Source organism: Chanodichthys erythropterus, chromosome 22, assembly GCF_024489055.1.
Source record: "Chanodichthys erythropterus isolate Z2021 chromosome 22, ASM2448905v1, whole genome shotgun sequence".
Lineage (NCBI taxonomy): Eukaryota > Metazoa > Chordata > Actinopteri > Cypriniformes > Xenocyprididae > Chanodichthys > Chanodichthys erythropterus.
This window is the reverse complement of record NC_090242.1, coordinates 19,278,269-19,301,164: the sequence shown is the minus strand read 5'-3', so window position 1 is coordinate 19,301,164 and position 22,896 is coordinate 19,278,269. Positions and strand designations below refer to the sequence as shown.

Here is a 22,896-nt window from a genome sequence, read left to right as displayed (position 1 = left end):
TTGTCAACCAGTCTATTGTTTCTGGCTGAGTTGCATGCAGCACAAATTATCAAGCATGGAGGAGAAATAATTCCATGTGATTTTTGGAATAGAGGAGATGTGTTTTTTTTTTTTTTTTTTTTTTTAAGTTATACAGTATATCCTTAGGGATCAGTTGCCACAGTGCAAAATCACACGTACACACAGAATATTCCATACTGGTGTTACAAAGTCCACAAAAAGTCTGGATCATATGATTGAGTTCTGCATATACGGTGGGCTCATCACAGTGGGAGAAACAGATCAGCTAGATTCAGATGGCATTTAAGTGTGAGAAAATTTACTCTAAAAAGATGCAACACACACAGCAAACCTAGGGCATAATGCTAAGCATTTACACAGGCATGTGAGTAATTTATTAAACACATTTTTAAATTAAAGGGATAGTTCACCTAAAAATCAAAACTCATCATTTACTCACTCTCTTGCTGTTCCAAACCTGTAGGATTTTCTTTCCCTACAATGTATTTAAATGGGTATTGTGGTGTTGAGGCTTCAAGCTGTAAAGAGTTATTTTTTTAATTAACTTACTATAGTTTTTTTTTTTTTCAGACTGAATAGCTTTTAGTCAGATTTTCTTTACTTTTAATCCTAATTAGCAACATATTACTGTGAGAATATTTCTAAACTATCCATAGACCAGATACATTGTGTTAAAAATGACAGAAATCATTTCAAATGATCGATTAATGCTTTTAAAATTAATTAAATGATGGAATGTCAATGCAGCCACTGTGTGTGGGTTTGGGGGGTGGGGTTGCTCCATGGGGGGCTTCCACGGTCCTCTCATTTCTTAATCTCTACTTGGCTGCCGAGCTCCAAAACTGACAAAAAAGCAACAAAAAAGTACCATAAAAGTAGCCCATACAACTCATGTGCTCTGTACCAAGTCTTCCGAAGCTGTATATCAGATTTATGTGAGGAAAAGGGTAAAATGTAAATAGTTATTTGATGAATTTTCCCTTTCTGTCATTCTCAAATCTGTCAATGGCTCAAACCTGGTGTGACACATATTAAAACACCATATTAGAATGTACTCGACAGCCAGTCTTGCAGGATATGCTACAAAAGAATGTTTGGAGGTTTTAATGGCATACACTACTGTTCAAAAGTTTGGAGCCATTAAGATTTTTTTTTTAGGTTTGAAGGACTTCAATCTAAACTAAAGTGCGGTTCGCCTTGCTGTTTGTTTGTTTGTTTCTATTAGCTACAAATTATGTTGAAAACTAAATTGATGCAGGACTTATAGGCATAATAGCTTATTCTTAATATTCTGGAATAGAGATAGTAAATGCGTTAATAATGTTCTTTCTTCAATAATTCAAAAGCATAATCAAATATGACATTACTGTAATTATTATAGCGAAAGCTTACAAGTAAAGTTTTATTATGCACAATAAGAATAATTTTTATTTGGGGGCTGGAAATTACTCAGAAAACACAAACAGTTCTGTAGTCAACGTGACTACAGTGGCTCAACCTTAATGTTATTAAGCGTCGAGAATACTTTTTGTGGAAAACAAAACAAAAACGATTTTATTCAACAATTTCTTCTCGACCTCGTCATACTCTGTTTACATTGTATAGACAGTGCAGCGCTTCCAGGTTCTACGCCAGAATGCCGACTCATCCAATAGGCCAGCTCCTGCATCAGTATCACACACATACGTTGTGCTGCTCACGTATACAGCTTCGGCCAATAATGAGTCAGCATTCTTTTTTTTCTTTTTATGATTTATTTATACACTTTAAAACATTACAAAAACATACAAACATAAAAAATAATAATAAATGAATAATTAAATAAAAATTAACAGGAACAGGGGAAGATGAAAATACACACTAAAACATATTACAGTAAGAAGATACACTGAGGATTCTTTTCCCCTCAAAAAGCAAAAACAAAAAAACAAACAAAAACACTAATGCAGTACAATACAATCATGCATACAGTAAACACAGCAGTGTATCGGTCAGGCAATACAAGATTAGTATCAACATCTAGACTGGTGAAAGATGTGGGGGGAGGAAAGGGGATCACACACAAAGAGCAGGGTCAAGCTGGAGAGTTTTGATATGTTCACGAAAGGGTTGCCAAAGCTTGATGAAAATGGTGCTAGGTCGGTGAAGAGAGTACCTAATTTTCTCTAGTTTCATAAAATAAAAACATCTCTTATTCAGCGAGTGTAAGATGGAGGTTGAGGGCTTTTCCAATTCAATAGAATTAAACGCCTAGCAAAGATGCAAAGAAAACGCAAAGAACGGCCAGAACCCCAAATAAACCTGTGACTGGACAGAGTGGAATATCCACAGAGGTAATGGCTGACAATGAGACAAAAATTTGCCTCCAAAAGGAAGACAGGACAGGGCAGGGCAGGGCAAAGAACATGTGAATTAAAGTGGCTGAACCAGAATGATACCTGTCACACTCCGAGTCAATTGACGGGTTAATGTGTGCTAACCTGGTCTTAGACCAGTGGGCTCTATGAAACACCTTGCACTGTATAAGGCTGTGACGTGCGCAGAGAGATGAGGAGTAAACCCTGTTCAGGACTGCCCTCCATGTCTCCTCGTTAATCTCAGTACCGATATCTTGGGAGCAGACAAAGTGTAAATTATGAACATTAATATTCACTAATTTACAAATTGACCCTTTAGTACAAGGATCCACACCCAGAATGGTGTCCAAATCTGAAGGGAGAGGAGCATTTGGAAAGTTGACCATTTTTTTCATACAAAATCTTGAATTTGTAAATATCTGAAAAAAATGTTTTTTTGGAAATATTAAACTGAGAAGTCAACTGTTCAAAAGAGGCAAAAACACCATCGATGTAAAGGTCAGCAATAGAAACCAACCCAAGGGCCCTCCAGAAGGTGTAAGCACTCTCCAAGATGGAGGGGTAATGAGTCGGCATTCTGACGTAGTACACGGAAGTGCTGCACTGTGTGATCAGCGTAGGAGACTGACATGGGAGAAAAGAAATTGTTGAATAAAATCATTATTTTTATTTTTTTTTGTGCTCAAAAAGTATTCTCATCACTTCATAACATTAAGGTTGAACCATTGAACCATCAAAAATATCTTAATTTGTTTTCTGAAGATGAACAAAGGTCTTACAGGTGTGGAACGACATGAGGGTGAGTAATTATTGACAGAAATTTTTGGGTGAACTAACCCTTTAAGAGTAGAATGTCATATTTCTCTCTATATTTAAATATATAAAACTCCCTCCCACTGCCAATGACTGGTAAAAGAATAATGGTAAAAACATTTTGAGGAGCTATAATAGGTTAAGTGCTTTTCTGTTGATTTTCTAACTCCACATTTACTGAATTACATCACATCAGTTGGTTTTTAGGCCTTGGCACTATCAGAAGCAATAGATCATTCAGTTTCTTTCTTTCATCCATCCTGCAGCCTGAAAAAGAGTCAATGTCGTCAGTTTTAGTACTGCAGAGTGCTCCTTAATGACCATGTCCATTTACCATCCTCCACTGTGAATTACACAAGCACAACTTGTTGTGGGAGAGGAGGTGTTGGGTAGCCATAATTCACCAGACTCTGGCCCCTCTAACCTTGCTCAGCAGGAAGAATGACAGCAACTGGGTTTGTCAGTGGTTCTGTGCATAATTACTGCCAAGATTAATGGTTTACTCACGTCTACGGTGTAATGCCCGGATCAATTTTTCTCGGTGATGAACGACGGTTACGATGACGCCCTGTCATCACCGGTATGCCTACGGACAAGGGCTGTAAATCTCTCGCTCAAAGTCACCCTCCGATTTCACAAAGCGTGGGAGCAATGTTCAATACAGGCTAGTCCTGGCACTCCCAGAATGCCCCAGGGCACGTCAACTAGTCCTCTGGAGGACCTGCAATTAGAAAGAACCTATTTCCTTTATCACTAAGGGATTAAAGACATCTGCAAATTGAGAGCTTGTCAAATATTATTAAAAGCACAACACAAGAGACAGCTGTCCGCACGGCCCTCCTCTTCCTTTAATGTTTCACCTTTCAGTTAAAAACTGATGCATAACTATTCTCAATTCTCCTTCCCTACAACAAGTGTTTGATGTTTCTTCTTTTTTTTCCAAAGATCATTCCGAAACCCTAAGCTCTGACTTAATTGTGTGAAATGCCCTCTCAAATGTCTTGGACAAAGCTAGTGACCTCACTCTCATGTTGTTCCAAACTCATATGACTTTTCTTTTTCTGTACACTAAATGAAAAATACTAAAGGAAAAGTTAAATAGGTCTATACGACTTATACAACTAACACAATAACTTTGACAAACACCACAATTTAAGGTGTTATTCCATAGTGATCAGATCAATAAGATACCAAGCATATACCAAGATGGTTCACTATGAATTAATATGAATTAGAGAAACTTCAACACACAATATTTCGCTAATTGGTAAAGTTATTGCAAACAGTATGTATCCTAAAACACATGCTTGGGAATGCACATGCACATTGGCTGGACCAAGCTGAAATATATGCTTATTTTGCTCTTTGAGCAAAAGAAACAACATTTATGGGACAGGCAAATTTGGTGAACAGATTAAATTTTTTTCTCCATTCAATTATATAGTAGTTGGTGTTGCATGCCTGAAATAGCTGCACAGGGGTGTTGAGTAAATCGACTTTCCTGGAAAGAGACTTTGGCTGAACTTGCAGAAGTATCGAATCAGGTTGATTCATGAGCGAATCATAAAATCATAAAATCATTCATAGAGACCACTGGTGCCAGTAGTTTCAATGATCTACTTAGGCTTACAATGCTTTTTGAAAAAGCACTCCAGACCAGTTTTGTGAACTTGATCGAATGATTCTTAAAAAAGATTTGATTCAAAAGAAGGATTCCTTCATTAACTCTCTTAAATGCTCCAAGGAAAGAGAACATGAAGATTTTTATTGGATGACATCTAATATTTAAGCTTGTCCATCACACAAAGCTAGTCTTCAAGTCTTCAAAAGACTTGGATTACAGGACCATTTTTATGGTCATTTTGTAGCATTTTTGTGTTCTATGAAAAAAAAAAGGTGTTTTTAACAACACAATGGTGAGTAAATTTAAGACATTTTGGATGACTGTTTCTTTAAAATGCTTATAATATAATATTTTGATATAAGTATTTACATAAAATATTATATTACAAATAATACTTGACACAGCTCCCCTATTGATCTGCCTCTTTATTTCTTTCTTAATTTGTTGGTGTCCTGATGATGATGACTGGAGATCAGGTTTGAAGGGTGTAGACATGGGAAGGGGATGTGTTGTTGTTGTTGTTATAATGTTGATGTTCAGAACAATGCTCTTTCCTGTGGATGTTCTGTCGATCCAAAAGGTACAGAAATCCACCCTCCCCTCCCAAACGCACCATTCCATCTCCCCTCCCACCTCATCTCCTCCAATCTCACTTTGCTTCACTTCTTAAGAAATCACCCTTGCGCAGTCCCACAGGACCGAGATAAAACCCACGTTGGGCCCTCGGCAATGAAAGCAAGCGTAACGCTTCTCTTTTTTTCAGCTTTAGGCTCGTGAGGAAGCCTCACTCTCGTACAATCCCCACCCCCTTAACGGGAAGCACCAAATGTGTGAAGAGCTGGCAAACGCATATAGTATGTGTGTGCGTGTGTGTGCTTCTATACAATCACACTCTATGCCCTTTAAATGCTCTGAAATGGAGGGAAAAAGCTGCACTGGCATATTGGGATGGGGGTGGGCTATTAACTGCATGCCCGATCACTAGTTGTTTATCTACACGTATGCAAATGTTTGAAAAATGCTGTGAAAATTATGAAATGAGGGACTGGGTTGGATTACCCAGAGCGGTAGGCATGGCAGTACACGTCTAGTTGAAAACCGTAGCAGGGTCGATCCGTGGCCCCGCGGCTGCTGCGGGACGGATGGGAGCTGTTTGTTTAACCTATCTGTGGTTGTAATTTTAGCCCCGTCTGCTGTATGGATTTCCAGGCGGAAACCACTTTTATTGGCTTCTTGTGGGGAGCTACCTTAATAAAATAACATCTAATTATATCTAACAGAGCTGATCCCCAAACATGAAACACAAAGCGGCCATTGTTCAATGTTTTGAGCCAAGATGTAGGCCCTGAAATAGTAGCTTATGGTGTCAAAGTTTTTGTTTTGGATTAAACATTATATCTGCTTTGAAGAGCAGGAAATCCTGAAGTCATTATCCAGCATGATCTGTGGCACTACACAGAAATTAATGTAGACACATCACATAAAAATCCCTTCCAAGATGATAAACAGGATAACAAAAATCATTCACTAACCACATACACACAATTTTGTTTAAGAACCTTTCTATGCAAGTTTTATTAGTGAATGAGACACTATGATATTATATATGACTGTAGTATTAACCGTAATATTTTAAAGGAACTGTTGTTTTCAAAATGAAAAAAAGGTGGAAGCAATATTTTTTATACATGATTAAGTTTACATAATATCAACAATCTATAAGGTGTAAAAAGGCATAGCAGATATGTGATGTCTCTGAAATCCATTAACGCCTTTTACCACTACTGCAGATGGACATACATTCAATAAACAGATCAAACTACTGCGCTAACATACTACTCTATGTCCACTGGATATCTGTTGTCATGATGATCCCTGTTATCTATGGCCACATACACACTGCTTTTGGGAGTTACAACCATACATAAAGGAATAGTTTACCCAAAAATTAAAATTAAATAAAAAAATCTACATAATATACATAGCATATACAGTGTTGGGGGTAATGCATTACAAGTAACTTTGAGTAATCAGATTACTTTTTCAAGTAACTAGTTTCAATTAACTTCTAAGTAACGCATTACTTTTTTCAATTTACAACAAAGTGTCTAAGTTACTTTTTCACATTTATTGATGACAGCTCTCCTGTCTCCATGCTGAGAGAAATAAAGTGCAGAGGTGTTGTGTGCGCTGTGTGAACATGATGGTTATTGTAGTTCTAGACTAAATGTGAACATGCATTTACTCATCTCACTTGCACAAACACATTCAGTATTCCTCAAAATGAATAAAAAAGTGAAATGCAATCTCAGAATTGTATGCAAACCTGTAATAGTTAACTTTATTAAATTACACAAATATACTTTATGTATTTAATCTCACTTTATTAACCATTGTCTTTGCTGCTGACAATCAATGATCTAATTCAACCAGACTAATAAGCAAAATTACTTTAGATTATATTTAGAAATAAGATTGTTGAACTTACTTCTCTCTCTTCTTTAATCCAGAATGGCAGCACAGCTGAAAGGTTTGTTTGATCTGCGCCCTCTACTGTTCAGGCGTAAATATGCATTTCATTATTCATTTAACTTCTGGTGTGAAAGGTCTGAAAAACATTTGCCAAAAAAATAGAACTTTTTTGTTGTTATTAAAAAACAAACAAGCAAGCCCAACCCAGGTGAGAAAAAGTAACGCAAAAGTAATGTAAAGTTCATAAAAAGTAATGCATCTAGTTACTTTTTTAGGGAATAACGCAATATTGTAATGCATAACTTTTAAAAGTAACTTTCCCCAACACTGAGTATATATAATACTCTACTAAATTATTATTAGTGGTGCTTGCCTCTGGCAAAGCATCACTATTGTTATTCGTCATTCTTATTATTTTTTTGGACAAAAGTTTGACGCGCTACTCCTCCCACACCAACTGTCATAGACCTATGAATGAGGCGTCAAATCGTGTGGATTATTAAGGAATGCTGTGACATGACTTTTATAAGTGATCGGGTGTATGATGTTCGCCCGGTGGGGGAAAAAAATCGCCCGAAAAAGTCCCATAGTCCCAAACTTTGACGAGTCATAGCTCCTAAAGAGGATTTCGTAGAAACGTGTGGGTTACCACATTTGAAGAGGCTGGGAGACTCTTTAAGACTATACCTCAAAATGGGGTGTAAGTTGTACCCCTGGGGCGCAAGAGCTGCCAAAAGTTGCCCCATAGACATACTATGGTGAAGCCATGACCATGAAACAGGAAGTGACTGAATGTGTTTTTAATTACATAGATATTTTGTAGTGAACATAACTCTGGATCACAATCATAGAGATAAGGGGGCGGGCTCATTTCACTCAGGCAACTAATCAGTCTCTCAGGATCAATGTGAAGTTATCAAGCCACGCCCTAGCAACCACTTTGAGCACCCTAGCAACAAGTTCCGTAGACTTCCATGCAAAAAAAACCCCAAAAAGGATATCTTTGGATCGTTTGACTCAGGGCAGCAAACAGCCAATCACAAATCACCTTAAACACTTCATAGCCGCACCCTAGCATCCATTTAGAGCACCCTAACAACCCAAATCAAAAGAGGGATATCTTCAAATCTGAATATCAGAGAGGGATTGTGATTTGTTTATATCATTCACATTGGCAAGCAGCCTTTGGAGTATCATCATTGGCAGCTGCCAAGCCACTCCCTAGCAACCAAACAGAGTACCCTATTAACTGTTCAGCAAGACCTATATCTTTGCATCAGAACATCGTAGAGACATGGGGGTTGGCTCTTTTGACTCATGCTAGTAAAGTGGACTTACAACACATGCTAACTTAGAATAGCTACATGCTAAATGCTGAATCAGGCTAAAAACTCCATAGTAACCATCTGTGACAACTACTAACCACCTAGCAACACCTTAGCTGAATCAGGCTAAAAATCACTCTAAAAACCTGCTAAAAACTCCATAGTAACCATCTGTGACAATTACTAACCACCTAACAACACCTTAGTAACCACCCCAAGTACCTTAGCAACTGCCTAGCGACATCCCGGTTACCATAGCAACTGCCTAGCAACCGCCCAGCAAAACCTTAGCAACCACCCCAAGTACCTTAGCAACTGCCTAACAACACCCTAGCAACACCTTAGCAACCACCCCAAGCACCTTAGCAACTGCCTAGCAACCGAGTGCCGAGTTTTGCCACTGCAAACACCACTCAAATTTTCTTCAGGAAATGTACATTCTAGTTATACTTAATACTACTCACCCTCATTCTTTTTCAAATTTGTATGACTTTCTATTTTCTGCAGAACAAAATCACTGGTCATTTAAAAAGCATCAATTCATTAGTTACCAAGTCTCTTTAAAAGTATAATGACAGATGATGTGAGGAACAGAGCACACTTTAAACATAGGTCACTCATAATGTTCCCTTTTAATAAGCTATTAACTCGAGAACAGCTCTAACTGGCTTACTGAATGAGTGAGTTGGATGAATCATGAACAAATAGTTCAGTGCAAATTTTGTACCAGAACTGGTTCATTAAATATAATCTGCTCATAAGAATGACTCATTCACTGATTGGCTACTCAAGTCTACCTGACTAATTAGTGAAAGAGAAAGTTTGGTTCTGTTCACACTATACAGTACACATTTAATAAAATTGGTTTGTCACTACCTGAATTTTCCAGGAGCGTTGTCCCTCCTGTAAATAACTTAATTGTGTGTGAACAGGATTAAGCACTCAGAAGAAGAGTGACAACCATATATAGCAACAGTGTGTATGTGAACGGTATCTAGTCTGTCATGGTCTGCATTAAGAACCTCCTGTCTCTGGGCATTACTGTGCTCATATGATCGTTTGCTTGCTCATGGTACAGTGCCAGTTTTAAACAGCGAGAGTTCAAGCTGACAAACAGAGAGAGCGACGTGAGAAGTCTTGTGTATTTCTTTCAATGTCTCCTCTGACTCCTCCAGGCTGATCATATCAAGAGTGAAGACCTCCCTCTGATCTCATCTGACAATCACTGGACAGGGGCCAGAGCTGTACTGGAGCGGCTCTCCATTCTAACCTCTCCAACAACACAACAGTGTTATGATTGTGTTTTCATTGTTTTGATTTGAACACAAGCCCTCTAGGGAAGTATTCAAATGTGCTGTTTTTTTTTTGCAAGCACTGTTTATGAAATATACGCATATATTTTTTTTTACCTCCCCAAAAGCCAAAGCAGAAAAAAAAGGAGTAGTGGTTTGGGAGAGCGAACAATATTTATTGAAAAATAGAAGTTTCCTTTTTTCTTCTGACACACAGGGAGAGAAAATGAGGGTTTAAAAATGCCGCTGGGTTAGAGGAGACGGAAAAACCGCATGGTGACAATTCACTTATTTTGTATAGAGAATTTCCAGCCGGTCTATATTTAGCTCTTAAGCACTCTATAATCACTAAGGAGGTTTTCAACCACATAAAGGAGGATAAGTTCCTGAAAGAAACCAGCACTGGCAAGTCTTCCTGCCTAACTTCTGTTTAACCTTTGACCCCTGCACTCACCTCAAGTCCATACGCATCTACCACAAACAAAAACAACACCGTATGGCCTTTTATGACAATGATAAGTAGGCTGTCCACTGCCTCATTCATAAAAGCAGGGGCCATTTCTCTGGATATTCCTGCAGTTCAGAAAATACACAACCACACCTAATGAAAAAGCCCTGAATGGGGTCAACAGTGTACTGCGTCACATGGAGCACTGCAAAAACATTCAAGCAAAATGACGACTGTGTCTGATAATGACTCCATATTCAAGTCCTGGGTCTCACCACAGACATCACAACCATGACTCCCGTCAGTGTTTGGACTGACTAAAAGTAGTAGTGTAACTTAAGCTAAGGCATAACATTATGACCGCTGACAGGTGAAGTGAATAACACTGATTATCTCTTCATCACAGCACCGGTTAGTGGGTGGGATATATTAGGCCGCAAGTAAACATTCTGTCCTAAACGCTGATCTATCAAAAGTGGTCTAAGGAAGGAACAGTGGTGAACCGGCGACAGGGTCATGGGCGGCCAAAGCACTGATGCACGTGGGGAGCGAAGGCTGGCCCGTGTGGTCCGATCCAACAGACGTTAAGAAGTCAAGAAGTTAATGCTGGTTCTGATAGAAAGGTGTCAGAATACACAATGCATCACAGTTTGTTGCGTATGGGGCTGCAGAGCCGCAGACCAGTCAAGGTGCCCATGCTGACCCTTTCCACCACCGAAAGTGCCAACAGTGGGCACGTGAGCATCAGAACTGGACCACGGAGCAATGGAAGAAGGTGGCCTGGTCTGATGAATCACATTTTTTTTTACATCACGTGGATGGCCGGGTGCATGTATGTCGCTTACCTGGGGAACACATGGCACCAGGATGCAGTATGGAAAGAAGGCAAGCCGGTGGAGGCAGTGTGATGCTTTGGGCAATGTTCTGTTGGGAAGCTTTGGGTCCTGCTATCCATATAGATGTTACTTTGATACATATGTCTCGACGGGGCAGCGCTGTTTTGTCAGAAAAAGGGGGACCAACACAATATTAGGATAATGTTATCATAATGTTATGCCTGATTGGTGTGTGTATATACAGTGGCGTAACTGTGTTTTAAAATGTGGGTAGGACAGGAATGTGTATGTGCCATTAGTCCCGAGAGTATGTATATTAGTTAATAAATACGAGGAACCCCATTTGATTTCAGATTGTCCTGATGGACTGGTGGCAGTGTTTTTCCTTTAGTGTGCAAGAGGTTCTGGGTTCGAACCCAACCATATGTGATTTTTTTTTTTTCCCTCTCATTAAAACCAAAGATGTTCATTAAGATTGTACAGGGAGTGCAGAATTATTAGGCAAGTTGATTTTCTGATCATATTTTTTTTCCAAGCACATTTTACCAATTCCAATCCACATCAATCTTAATAACTACTATTAATATTGTTTTTAATCATTTATAAGTGATATATAATTGTTCATGAAGGCTGGAAATGAAAAATGCCCTATATTCAGGTGTGCAGAATAATTAGGCAGGGTTTCTTTTACAGATAAAATGAGCCAAAAAAGAGATTTAACTCAGACATAAAAGTCAAAAATTATTAAATACTCATGAGAAGGACGCAATACTAATGTAATACTAGAAATTGCAAAGTTAAAGCATGACCATTGGACAGTGAAATGCTCATTGGGTCAGCGGGGTCATACAAAAACAGCTGGAGAAGAAAAGACACGTTAACTGCAAAATAATTAAGAATTAAGGTGAAGAATTAAGTGTGAAACCATCAGGAACCCTTTAGTCTCCAGCGCCACCATTTCCCAGAATCCTAAAAAGCGACCTGCTCTTAATAAGAATCACAAGCTGAAGTGTTATAAAATACATGAAGACTGGGTTTTTATAGGCCTTATAGACAGACAGCTTGAGAGTGACTCCTGAAGGACCAGCACCACATCCTCTTGTACCACTGTTTGAAGAATTTATCTTCCAGAATCTGGCAGTAAGTTTTGGAAGATCATTTAGTCCATCTCTGCAAGATGGACATTTCAGGATAAGAGATGGACTAAAAGTGAACTCCCACACCTTATTGCCAGATTCTGGAAGATAAATTCTTCAAACAGTGGTACAAGAGGATGTGGTGCTGGTCCTTCAGGAGTCACTCTCAAGCTGTCTGTCTATAAGGCCTATAAAAACCCAGTCTTCATGTACTTTATAACACTTCAGCTTGTGATTCTTATTAAGAGCAGGTCGCTTTTTAGGATTCTTCACCTAACCTAAGTCTCTGAGATCCTGACACCTCACACTTCTGAAGACTCCAGGTAGGTTTCAGTTCTGGGAAATGGTGGCGCTGGAGACTAAAGGGTTCCTGATGGTTTCACACTTAATTCTTCACCTTAATTCTTAATTATTTTGCAGTTAACGTGTCTTTTCTTCTCCAGCTGTTTTTGTATGACCCCGCTGACCCAATGAGCATTTCACTGTCCAATGGTCATGCGTTAACTTTGCAATTTCTAGTATTACATTAGTATTGCGTCCTTCTCATGAGTATTTAATAATTTTTGACTTTTCAGTCTGAGTTAAATCTCTTTTTTGGCTCATTTTATCTGTAAAAGAAAACCTGAAATTCTGCACACCTGAATATAGGGCATTTTTCATTTCCAGCCTTCATGAACAATTATATATCACTTATAAATGATTAAAAACAATATTAATAGTAGTTATTAAGATTGATGTGGATTGGAATTGGTAAAATGTGCTTGGAAAAAAAATATGATCAGAAAATCAACTTGCCTAATAATTCTGCACTCCCTGTATATCAAGAGCAGGGATACGTTTATGTGTAGCTATTTTGTTTTGTGATTTCAACCTAACAGAGAGTCTCTGCAACAGAGCGATAGATTGAAGCGCTCGTCCGTGTGAACACGGCTCAGTGTGCACGAGCGCCAAGAGAACACTGTTGCGCCTCTGATAGCAGCGACAACGAGCACTCAACATGATTTCAAAAACAACACATTCTAGTGCCAGATCGCCTATTATTAACTCAAATTGATAATCAACTAGAGGTGTTTCTTTTGTATTACATATCCGTGCCACGAGAGGTTTCAAAAAGTGGTCGGGACAATATCGACCCTTTCAATAAGTGGTAGGGACATGTCCTTCAAAACAACATATTATATTTTGAGGGGTGGTATAAAGCCACTTTTACAAGATGTAAAATAAGTCTGTGAAGACCCCAGATTGTGTATGTGAAGTTTTAGCTCAAAATACCCCACAGATCATTATTTTTTATAGCATGTTAAATTTGTCACTTTTTGAGGGTGAGCAAAAATGCTCCATTTTTGTGTGTATCCCTTTAAATGCAAATGAGCTGCTGCTCTCAAAAGGGGGTGGAGTTTCAGGAGTTAGCACTTAGCAGCTCCTCATATTACCTCAAGCAGACTCCCTGAAAATGTAAAAAACTTTTCAGCCTTTTATGTTCAAAAGGGAGTCGGGCAATGATGGAGAGACTAAAGAAGTGACAACATTTTGAATGCAACAGGATGCTTCTGAACGATTAGTTGATGAATTTATGTCGCTGATGTGAAGTTAACTATCTTAAAGTCATTGATTAACATATTCTGTCATGATAATCTATAAATCACTCCTGTGGGAACTGTTGTAAGATGCTTACAGAGCCAGAGAATATATGCTGCATGAAGATAGAACAGGTATAGTTTAGTTTAATTACGGTTTTAATTTGTCATTTTGTAATCTTGCTTTTACGACATGCTATTCCATTTCTGTTATGTACTGTAATGCAATAACATGGCCTCACCCCTTTGTTGCGTGTTCTCGGGGGCAGGGTTTATGTAAATTCTAGGGTTAGTAATGTCACCAACCCAGGAAGAAGCTCGTTGTAGTCGCTACCAGCCATTTGTTGTAGTTCTTAAACAGAGAATTCTTTAAAAGAAAATATCTCCATTTGCATTGAACTTTCAGCACTGCAACTTTGCAGATACTGTTTATGCTCAAGCAGCAACATTACACACTAACTAAAGTTAAAAAAGTGAAATCGCAATGAACCATCCCTTTAACAACAAATATAAATATATACAATTATATAAAAGCAAAAAATATAAACTGGGGAATCAACAGGCTGTCTTTTTAAAATCACACCTACTATTACACCGTAATTTCTTATTGTACAGATACATAGCTTATAAATTTTAGGAAACAGATTCCCTGCAAGTGGATCAAAATGGGGGTCGTTGCCATCATAAAAACTGAAAGCTAACTCAAAAACCTGGTTGAAACCACATTTGAACCATCATAAAAGAAAATTACCTAAAAGCAGCTTTTAGCTGGGAAAGCTACAGTTTCAGAACAGCTTCTCCAACACTCTTGCTTTGTGAGCGTGAAACCAAATGCAATGGAAGCGAAAACAGGTTTATAACCCTGGCGTGTCTTTATGAGCGCAATTCAGGGAACACAAAGACTTACTGCATTGAAAGATTGCTCAGATTTAGTACACATTTGTTTCCAGGCCTGTTCACCTCAGCCAGTGACATTATACCACTGCAGTGGGTGTGGGAAAAGTATGAGTGACTTAGCATAAAACAACAAGATGGTCTTTTGACAGAGTGCGGCGAAATAAACATCACAGCAAGGCCGATGTTTTATCTCGCCATATTGACTTTTGCCATGTAAAGCAACAGTATACCCAAAGGACCTTCAAAGAAACGCTGACACTCTATATTGTTCAGTCACAGCATGATGTAAATCATGGGGTGAATATTCCCTATTGTGCTGGGATATGGTCCAGAAACAACCAGGCTACAATGAAGAGGGCTCCACTAATCAAAAGCACATGAAAATAAACAGTGTGTCTAAGTAACAACAAATACTGGGTTGGTAACGATCCACTGATAAAATCTCAGGGTCGTGTATTTCCAGAGGAAGCATAACTGACAATTGTTGATCTTGCAGCTTGACAGTTTCATCAGTGCTTGTTGTCTTAGGCCAACATCCCATCTTATTTATTTTCTTATTGTTTAGAATCCAAACTTTCCGGCTGCTCTGTTTTTATTGTCCTCAGCAATTTTTATACAAGTATTCAATGTCACCGAATTGGCACGGCCCAAGACAAGTGAGTCTCAAGAGTGTTTAGTGTTAAATGGGAGTTTGTTGACTGATGCCTTTTATCTTTTCCTTTCTTGGAAGCACAGATGACATGGCCTCAGCAGAACCACGGCCCCAAACGCTCTTCTCCATCTTACAAAATCAGCCCTTTTTCCCGCACAAGTTCCTGACAACCATATCAACGATCTCAGCAGATAAAATCTCGCTTGAAGCAGCAATATTTATTTTTCTAATGCTCGGGAGTCACTAACTTTTTCTTCCTGTCTTCATTATGCTCTGTCACGCTCTTCCGAAACTATATGTGCTTTCAACAAGTGTGGAGTCAGCTGGGCGGGCTGGATGTGCCGAGAGTTTTTATAGGTCGACAGTGAAATGAGTGAGGAGAAAACGAATGCTATTATTGCAAAAGAGTGGTCAAACTGCTGATGATGGTGGTTTCACTTCAACCCTATAGTGAGAAGAAACAGAGACAGGCTGACTCATACCGCTGCTAATTTAGAGATTTACACACTGATGATTCTCAAAAACATACTTGAATTATCTATAATCTGCATGATCATCACTTCACGTGGGTTTTCTCACATGAACTGCAATATGAGCAACAGAAAACAAGGATATCAGACCTACTTTTGCTCATTCTATGCTTGATTTTAAGCCTCTTTGTTTATAAACACTGGATTCAAGATTTTGAGAATGTAACTATATATTAATGCAAGTTCCACTTTGAAGTGCTCAAAGACGTCTTAAGCTTTAAATACCCCATGAAATGACTTTAGTTGCATCAAAGCATACAAGCAATTATTTGCTACTTGCTATTGGTTGCAGGTACACATTTGATTGGGCAAAACTGTGTGTGGTGCAGGATAAGTCATCAACATTTTTAGTCCATCCATCCATCCATCCATCCTACTGTTCTATAATTTGTGGTCTGAAAGATTTTTTTTGAAAGAAGCCTCTTTTGCTCACCAAAGCTGCATATGTTTGAAAAAACAAAGTAAAACAGTGATATTGTGAAGTACTATTACAATTTAAAATGTATTGAACTAGATTTTTTTGTTTTTTTACAATGTCATTAATTAATGTGATGGCAAAGCTGAATTTTCAGCAGCCATTACTCCAGTCTTTAGTGTCATAAATCATTCTAATATGTATATATTCTATAATTCTATAATTAGTGCTCAAGAATCAGTAAAAACAATTGTGCTACACAATATTTTTGTGTGTAACCAAACTTTTTTTTTCTTTGATAAATACCCAGGTGAAAAAAGTATACTTCTAATGTACTTAAAGTGCTCTATTATTACACACAAATGTTGTACTTAATATACTAAAAACTGCTATTTTGAGACAGCATGACATCTGAACTAAAATGTGCTTTTAACATACTATTTCTGTATTTTAAAAATGTATTTATTTACCACTCTTAGTACATTATGGGTTCAAGTGTACTACAAGCTGTAACTAAATACTTTTTAAATACAGAGATAGCATGTTAAAAGCACATTTTAGTTCATATTTCATGCTGTCTCAAAATAGCACAGTTGAGTACACTTTGATGTTCTTAAGATTATCTTAAGAAATACTAAAGAAGAATTTTTAGTATATTAAGTACAAAATGATTGCGCAAAAATAGAACATTTTAAGTACATTATAGAAATGTACTTTTTTCACCTAGAGAGTTCCAAAGCACAGCATTTATTTGAAATATAAATATTTTGTAACATTATAAATGTCTTTACTGTCACTTTTGATCAATTTAATGCATCTCCGCTTATCAAAAATATTAATGTCTCCAACTTTTGAAGGGTAGAGTGAAAACAGAGCTTAACAACACTGTTGTAGTCAAAAAGCTAAAAAAAGATGTCAATATGCTCAGATTTGAAAATAAAAATGTTAAAATTTGAGAGAAAAAATAATGCCTATACCCATTCATAATCTTTACTTATTGGCTCTTTTTCCATGCCCTTATTTTTGCATGAAGTAGACAGTAACAGAAACAACAGTCTACCCAGTCGGCTGGCCAACTTCCTGTGCTGTGCGGTGAGGCACTTCAAGGGCTGGGTATCAGAGGCAGGTAGAAAAGGTTTTTTTTCTTCTTCTTTTTTTCTTAACAACTTACACGAAAGCTTAGCAGAGGCAAAGGTGAACAGAAGGGGCTTTGGCACAGGCACAAAAATGCAACAAGCAACTTCAAGAAAGTTTAAAAGCAAGCAGGTGGTTTCCACAAACTAGGACCAACCTGTGGTAAAACAAGACTATTTCCCCCCATACACAGCCTATTCACACTCTGTCCTCAATCAATACACTCTTATGTTTTTATTTACCACCCTCTGAGTCAGGCACAAGATTCGGTTGGACAGAGACAGTGAGAGTCTGAGCCAGCTGTCTCCTCCTCTGTATATGAATCAAAGAGGCACAGACATAAAAAAAATTATTCTTTCTATGCACAGTCACATTCGGTTGTGCCAGTGACAATTCTCGGCAGCCACACTCACTTTCTATCTGATGTGTTTTCTTTGTCTACCCTCCCTTCTGCCTTCCACAGAACCTACAGCTGTATCTACGACTGGTTTTCATTAACTTTCCACTTCTGTACATCTAAGCAGCATACTTGAATATTTATGATAATGAATGATGTGCTATCAAACATTTCCTAACTGTATGTGTCAAAGATATGTAAATAATTCACCAGCATCCTGTGCAAACATGGGTGGAAAAAGAGAGACATGTAAACAGTAGTTGCATGACTTATGCTGAAGACCTACACATGAGGAGGAAAATGATCTATAGCTTTTATAAATTTGTGAGTTATACTTACACAGACATGTATCAGTGTCTCCTTACCCATATAAATGCCTAAAATACAGTGCTTTTGGACACTTAAAGTCTAAAGGCAATTCAGAGATTTGTTTCTAAACACATTATAAATGTTAGTATTGGTGTGACAATATATCATGTCACAATATATCGCAATACAAAAATGTAACAATATGTATCGTGGATAGTGACAATATGTATTGTGTATAGTTCACCCAAAATAAAAATTACTAAGTTTATAGAGTTTTAGTTTCAGTACTACAATGAACTACTATATATAGGCCCGGTTTCACAGACTAAACCAGGATTAGGCCTTGGTTCAATTAGGGCATTTAAGTTGCTTTTATAAAGTACCATAGAAAAAAACATTACTGGTGTGCATCTTGAGACAAAACAGTGGAAATGACATATTTTAAGATATGTCAGTACAAGTTGCTTTCAGTTAAAGGTCCCGTTCTTCGTGATCCTATGTTTCAAACTTTAGTTAGTGTGTAATGTTGTTGTTAGAGTATAAATAAAATCTGTAAGATTTTAAAGCTCAAAGTTCAATGCCAAGCGAGATATTTTATTTAACAGAAGTCGCCTACATCGAACGGCCAGTTTGGACTACATCCCTCTACTTCCTTCTTTAATGACGTCACTAAAACAGTTTTTTGACTAACCTCCGCCCACAGGAATACACAAAAAAGGGGGCGTGGTCTTGTTGCGCTCCCACAGAGAAGAGCAAGAGTTGTGTTTGTAGAGTGTGTTCGTCGCCATGTCGTCGAAACGCTGTTATTTTCATCCCGCAGTCCAATCACCTTTGTTTGGCCTTCTCAGGGACGCTGTACTTAGAGATCAATGGTTACAATTTATGTTTAACTCGGTTCCCGAAAATTATAATTGTGGTATCCTTACTGCAATAGTTAATGTTGGAGTGCAGTGCACATAATGGCCACAAGAGGGGACTATGTTTATGTATATGGCTGTTTTCCGTATGAGGTACTCTTCTGAGTGAGTGCTAACGTTGTACATTTTCTGTCGCTGCTTGTGGAGATTAAAGAGTTCAGTCTCTCGGGAATTATTGTCTTTTGTGTTCATTCGGCACAACACCACAATAATCCACATGTAAAACTATGTGCAGCACATGTTATGGTAAGAGGCGTGACCTTTCCGGGCAAGGTGCGCTCTCTATGGCTCTGGTTGCGCTAAGCTGCTGTCGAATCACAACACAGGAACCGCTGGCACAATCAGAACTCGTTAAGTATTTCTGAAGGAGGGACTTCATAGAACAAGGAAGTCATCAGCCCGTTTTTATGACAGTGGAAACAGCGTTTACAGATAAGTAAATTATGTGAAAAATACTGTGTTTTTTATCACGCGAAACATGAACACATGTTATATTGCACACTATAAACACAATCAAAGCTTCAAAAAAACATGAAAAACGGGACCTTTAAAAGAGCTCAAACATGCATTTTAGTCTGGGACTAGCTTAAGCCTTGTCTGTGATACCAGGGGATAATGTTGAATATAATGTATAATAATGCAATGGGGGAATATTTGTGGGTCCTGATAATGCCAAATGTCTTGTGTTACCAGTAAAAAGTGGCCTAGATTATTTTAAATATATCTAGTCAATGACCGAGTATATGCATATTTGTTTTTTCTGTATTTTCAGCTTCAGAATCATGAATAATTTTATTCTGGTGTCCCCATTGTCCTGTGCATCAGGTTACCAAGTCAAAGCCTATTCATTTCCACCACCAATGTAATACCAAATTTAGCACTTTAATCAACAGTACAGTTGTTAACTTTTTACTATATGTCTTGAAGTATCACAATAATATCGTATTGTGAGTTCAGTATCGTGATATGTATCGAATTTTGACATGTCATTACATCCCTAGTCATTACCGTTAGTTACTACAGTTTGATAGCTAGCTATGTCACATCACGTAACCCATATTACCTGGTGGCGATAATTTACTAAACAGTCTCCTCATTTAAATTTCCTAAAAACAATGATACCAAGAAGAGGTGGATTCATTTTGTGAAGAGCCACCTTGACCAAACTTTCATCAGAAACAACTGGGATTCAATGATACTGTGACCTAACCGATCTCCCACCCCGGTCTTCATCCTCCTGTCCCGCCAACAACTGGTGATGGGGTTGGACCAACTATCCCACCCCAGCCTTCATCCGTTCCTCCCGACCCGCCAATATTTGGTGCCATCGTGGGCAGTACGAGCCCACACATGACTATAAGCTTTCCCGCGAGTGGCCGTGGTTTCAGCGCTGACAGCAGACACGCTCCCAGCATGCTTATTTTTTCAAGATTTTGATTACTTCTTATATTTGCTTGGCAGGTTTTTTTTAATCATTCAAATTTGGCTTGGTGGTTAAAAACACATTTTTCTGTGGTCTGACAAACTATTGCTTTACATGAACTTTAAGGCACACTTTGAAACCTATGTAAAAAACTTCTTTCTGTAAAATGTTTTACTTGAAAAATGTGCTTGTTTTCTTTTATATACATTATTATTTAAGTGTGGCTAAAGTGTTTAAATACCTTTTTGACAATCATTTATGTTTTGCTATAATACCACCGGGTAAGGTCAGACCTCTCACTGTGGTTGTCAGCCCTGCTGTGGTACAGTATACAAATGTTGTGTTTTTTCCAGTGAACTTTACAAGAAGTTGTGCCACTTCCTGATAGGTTATAATTATAGCAATCAAGATGTAGATGGCAAGCACATGCATCTTTAGCAATGATAGATGCTCTTTTGATTGCTTTTGTTTTAACAGGGTTCACTATGAGTGGTTTCACAACTACACTCCTGCTGCCAATGTGTTATGACCTTATCTTTATGAAATATAAAAGTCATCTAAAACCTCCCACATGCCTCTAAACACACTGAAACCATCAAGGAGGCCGAGAGGGAAAATAAATTAGAGCAACTGCCTTTGGGACACAAAAAAAAAACGAGTGAATTTATCACAGCAGGTGTGATGGAGTGCATGGAATGTGACAGGTGCTAAAGAGAATGAACTAGAAGCAGAGCTCAGCGCTATCACAGTCAATACGGATGTCACAGCCTGGTGACAACATGACAGCCTGATTATTGTAGAAAGTCGGTCCCCACTCAGCTCCCAGACACAAACCCAATGCATTCATGACTAAGGATCTTGTCTGTAACTGAATAACTGCTTCCTGCTGTTCAATACAGTGTGGATTTACAAAGCACAAAGCATTTACAAAGCCTACTGAAATATACACATAGTGGGGACCAAAAGTATGAATCTGAAAGAAAAAAAAAAAAAACTGTTTTAGGATTTTAAACAAAAAGAAAAGTTCTGACATAAATTCAATAAGAAAAATACCCTTGCCGTCATCTGCCACAAGTAATTGAATAACTAAAGGAATGCAAATCTCAAAATATCAATTTCTCATACTGTACTTTCCCAGATTCCAACATAGTGTTGGCCCAGATCTGGCCCACAACTGGTACGCATTACCCAGATGTGGGCCGGATCTGGGCCAACACTACGTTGCTATCTGGGTACTGTATGATGCATATATTCACTTTTAAAATGACTGATTTTAGCTTTAAGGATTAATTATGATGATGTGATGCTTATATTCACTTGTAGAATTTTAAATGATTGCTTTTAGTTTTTTAGCAATTTATTTTTAGCTGTATTTTTTCAATTAAAGTGATTAAGCTGTTTATATAATTTGTAATGACACAAAATTTAGAAAACGAAAGCAAGCAAGCAAGAAAGAAAGAAAGAATGTATAAGACTGTATAATGCTTCTTTTCTTTTCAGCATTGGCCTTAAAGAAAACTCACTCACCAGAAAGCCCTACAATGGAAAGTTAGCATTTAGTAAATTGGTCTTCACGTTTATGTATTCAAAAGGAACAGTCTCTCTTATCTGGCTCAGATCACATGCAGAAGCACAAGCTGAGCAGATGGGGCTTGGAACTCATTTCAATATTCGATTTGGTCCATCTAACAGATTCAAAACGAGTTACAAGTGGCAAAACAGTGAGCTGTAACAAAAATAGATGTGCATCAGTGTTGCACAAAGACACATGGTTTGTTGAAAACTCTTTTCACACTCTATTCTGCAATAATACAATGTTGCTTAATCTGACTGACTGCCTCTAAATGTTTTGCTCGTACCTGCTTCTGGTGAGAAATGACTGTGTGTCTGTGTGAATCATACCTTATTCACCCAGATATAACCCTCAGACTGGCCCCTAAACATCTGCCACCCACATGTCTGGTCCACCTACTGACTCCTCCGCATGGCCTTATGCATTTTGACTCACTGTTTTGAATTTAAAGTCAACATAAAATGCATTTGAAACACATTTTACATCAATGCTGTGACATACTTAGAGTGAAAAAGAAAACTGATTTAATTAATTTCATGTTAAGCATGATTTCATGAAGCATGGATTTTTTCAAATTGTTTCGTTTAAACCTTCAAATGCCAAAATATACAAAAACTAATTGAAAATATTACTGTAACTACATTTAAAATTATTTTGTATACTTTGAAAAATATATGCATTTCTTTGTATGTGTATAATTGTATATTTTAAAAATATATCTGAAAAAAGTATTGATTTAAATAGGGCT

The 22,896-nt window shown here is 37.8% G+C and overlaps 1 protein-coding gene across 3 annotated transcripts in view; it reads right to left on the bottom strand.

Annotated features, from left to right (window-relative positions):
• Nucleotides 1-22,896, bottom strand: part of rxraa (retinoid X receptor, alpha a) — a 178,267-nt gene that overhangs the window by 137,098 nt on the left and 18,273 nt on the right. The window contains exon 1 of one of the 3 annotated variants that reach the window (XM_067375043.1): nucleotides 7,304-7,423. The exons of the other annotated variants lie outside the window; for them this stretch is intronic. The gene's annotated coding sequence lies outside the window, so the exon portion shown is untranslated. Of the gene's footprint in view, nucleotides 1-7,303; nucleotides 7,424-22,896 lie in introns of those variants that run through there. 3 annotated transcript variants of the gene reach the window in all.